Source organism: Limulus polyphemus, unplaced genomic scaffold, assembly GCF_000517525.1.
Source record: "Limulus polyphemus unplaced genomic scaffold, Limulus_polyphemus-2.1.2 Scaffold35, whole genome shotgun sequence".
NCBI lineage: Eukaryota > Metazoa > Arthropoda > Merostomata > Xiphosura > Limulidae > Limulus > Limulus polyphemus.
The window spans coordinates 407,479-411,625 of NW_013665645.1; positions in this window are offsets into that span (position 1 = coordinate 407,479).

Consider the following 4,147-nt stretch of genomic DNA (forward strand, 5'->3'; position numbering starts at 1 on the left):
TTTTTTACCAATTACTGGTGAGAGGAAAAGTCTTGATCTATCTTTTGTGTTTTTTTTTTCACCTTTCTTCTTAGTTAGAACCGATTGTTGAGAAGCTACCTATAATCAGTTATCCTGGGCTTGGTCGAATAAAAAAGAAAGACGTAGATTAAGCCTTATTTGAAAAGGTGGATATAATTCCCGTATATGATGTTTTTATGTCTTTTCTTATTGCTAGATAACCTACTGTACGGCTTGTAGTCAGAGGAGAGGTAGTAATACTCCTACCAGTTAATTTCTAAATACACTTAGCACTTCTGATAAGTTTGTTAACGTTTTTTTTTCTTCTCACTATTACTTAGAGAGAGAGAAGATGTTGACTGTTGTGTGCAAAAGCGAGAGACATATCAAAATCGTTCAGGTATTTCTTTCCACCAGAAACTGGTAAAATATAATTTCAAGCAATAATGTCTTGTTTGGAAATTTTGGAAAATTATCGATTGAAGTCTGCTTTTAAAGTAGGTTAGGCGTACAACATGTGGATTGAGGTTTATATCAACTTCTCCTACCATTTTTATTGGTTTTGAGACAACGTTTCGGGCTCCATGCTGAGTCTTTTACCAGGAAAATGTCTTTCTAATTGAGGAACAAAACAAATTTCCAGGGAGATTTGAGACATTACATACATTCTTCGTTTTTTTATATTAATCAGCCAACTGAGAAAGTATACAACTATCAGTAAAAATATTTGTATATAGTTATAATGCTGTTTAAATCTCCAGTAAAATAATGATGTAAAAATATATATATGAACATCTGTTGTTTAACCCATTTATGTGAGATAATAGCATAGTTGCTTTTGGCATAAAATTTCAGTTTATATCAATAATCGAATTTTAGTTGAAACTTGAAGGCCAGTGTTTTTGAATATACAAATATAATATATTTTTACGCTCTTAACCCGAATTTTCAAACAGCGAAGGAAATATTCTCTTTTTTATCTCCCCTTATGGCGGGTACAATATTCTTGGTCCTGAGAAAAGTATTACAAATCTATTGTCAAATAGGATTTATTTCCCGCTGTTCCTGTGTTTTCTAATTAAATTGAAGTATGAAATCAAGGAACCAGTATACGTTCTGACGTTCATGTACATTAGCGAAGTGATCTCATTAGCAGACTTGCAGGAAAGATTTTTGACATGCTACCGTGAGTCATAATTCCAACACAAGAACCAAACCCCCCATCTTCACACCCTGCACTTTTGTAGTCCTGGCAGCTTGTTCTCGACTAATGATGTCATTAACCGTCAACTGATACCATTTTGTGTGTCACGTGATTAACTCCACGTTTATCAAAGTCTTATCGTGACAAGTTTTAAGGAGGTGGGAAAAGATATATGTGAGTGTAAAGGGATATGGGACGAAACCAAATCATGAAAAACATAGGGTGTTACTGTCTTCCTGTGGGCGTAGCCGTAACCGTATACTCCTGATTTTACATTAACATGGTCACACATAACTGTTATTACCCGTTTGTACATAATGAATCATCATGATGCCAATAGAACGTAATTATTTTTATTTTCTCAAAATTACGAAAGGGAAGTCGAATCACTTTTACTTGTATGTTCTGATCCTGAGAGAAAATGTAAGGATCAGTGTTTAGTTAAAGACGCTGTTGTAATATAATCTTTTTTTCTGAACTTCCTGTTTCTCTTACTAATTTTATCAAAAGTTTAATCAATTTTTCTCTTCATAAAATGTGAAATATCTATAATTCGCAATGATTTGTGAATTCTAAAATGCAGCTTTACTTTTGCCCCCCCCCCCCCAGTGGCATAGCGGTATGTCTGCGGAATTACAACGCAAGTAACCAGGTTTTGATACCCGTAGTGGGCAGAACACAGATAGCCCATTGTGTAACTTTATGCTTAATTATAAACAAACAAACAATTTTGCCCCCAATAGGCACAGCGGTATGTCTGCGGACTTATAATGCTAGAAACCGGGTTTTGATAACCATGGTAGGCAGAGCACAGATAGTCCATTGTTTATCTTTGTACTTAAACTAGAAAGAAACAAACAAAGCTTTAAGTTAAAAGTCAACAGTTATTGCTTGACTTTTCTGCTCTCAATAACAATGAGTTAAAATATCTCTTCTGAAGTTCCTATATACTCAATTTCCAGACTCATTCATTACTTTTATTTAAACGTTTTGGTTTTAAGCATATACAACACAATGGGCTAATCTGTAAAAGCGCTGCTTGCAACTTTAGTTAATAGCGAACTGAGGATGTATTTTTAAGAAAAACTATTAAGAATTATTTATGTAACAAAATGCGGCAACATTTGCAAGTTTGTAAAGGTAAGCAAAAAGTCTCTTGATAATAATAATGTAAAATATTCAAATAAATAGATGACATAATTTCATTTTCTTGAGAGATAGATTATTTGTGGTGCTATTCAAATGTATTATCACATTTTTACACTTAAAATAAATTTTTATATTTTTAGTGTTTATTAAGACGTTAATTGTCTTCAAATATTCTTACAGTTTCAAAAAGCTCTACAAATATTACCAAAAATAAGTATTGGAAGCTGATATTTAAGACTTCCAGTTTAGTTGCAAGATACATAAAATTTTTAATATATATATAAATTGAACAATAATATAACAACTTATATGAACTATACAATGTAGTAAATGTATGTTTTTGTATATTACTAATGATTTCTAAGCATCTTGTCAATACATCATCCATTTTAAAATGAAATATATCATTTCTTGATTATGTGTTTTATTTATAGTTGTGTAAAACAAAAACGTTTTCTGATAGTCCAGAGATGGTGTTTCAACCATTGTACCTTCATACACTATTAACAGTTGCATTTGAATTGTAATGGCTTACTAGTATCGCATGGTGTCATATTGTAGCTCAAGTTTAAATGCATTTTCAAGAAGCTGCCTTTCTCTAAAAGTCTAAGTAAAAATCCTGAAGGTTGTGCAATTGCACTGGTCACGTATACAACTGTTTAAGATGAAATCAATGACAGCACCAGACATTTTATCAAATTGTGCACAATAATCTTCGTTTCAGATAGTATTCAGGATGGAAGTAATGATAAAAGATAGGTTTAATTGCACTCATTAATACTGTACTAATGGTTCATTATACTGCGATCGAAATATTACCTAAGAAGGCCTATTGAAGAACGAGCATTTATATGTAATTACCTTCTCATGATTTCCAATTGTTGATAAGCCCGACATTGTAGTGTAGTATGAACATGTTGAGATGTTACCATTTTATAGGTTATAAAATGAATACATCGTTATTCAGGGATTTTAAAGTAGACTTTTCAAAATTACAGAACAGATAGCTGTAATTAGACCTTCTAAGTAAAATGTATGTAGTTTATACTAATATGCAATAAACCTTTTGTTAAACAATGTTAACATATTAAATACAATTAAAAGACTTATAATCCGTAAATAAATATGGTAGATATGGACAGTATTATCACTGTAAAATCTCATAAGGACGTCACGAGTAAAAGGATTTCTAAAACTAGTACCGTCACGATTTGTCGTAGTTATGGCATGAAAGTAATAGGTGGGCATCTGTGACTCTAGTATCAAAATGTTTACACAAAAATCAAAATTCGTGTCAGGAATTTAGGTTTAATATCTTTAAATCCTCAAAGAATTTGAGGCCTGAAAGACAACCCGGAGTACTCAGAAACTTATGTTTCTCTTCACCCTTCACCCACATTAGAAATTATTCTCTTATAAGAGAAAACTGTGTATAAAAAAAAACGCAGTCAATACAGAATCTTGCAGTAACAACTTCCTTCCTCTATAGCCTGCAAAAACTGAATGGTCAATTAGTTATTATAAACTTAATCTAGCAAAACTTGTTCATGTATTTCTCGCCACAATTTTCCTGTTTCTGGTACAAAAATTTGCCTTGATAACAGGCTGATAATCCACATAAGTAACAGGCAGAGCATTGTCGTCATTAGTAGAGACCAATTTGCGCGTGGTGTCAGTAGGCTTATTCTAGGGGATTCTGATATAGGCAGGATTCCAGAAACAAATAAATAGAGGTGGATGGTAGTAAGAATTAGGACACTTTTTCTAAATGTTTGAGAGAGCTGCATTAGAACT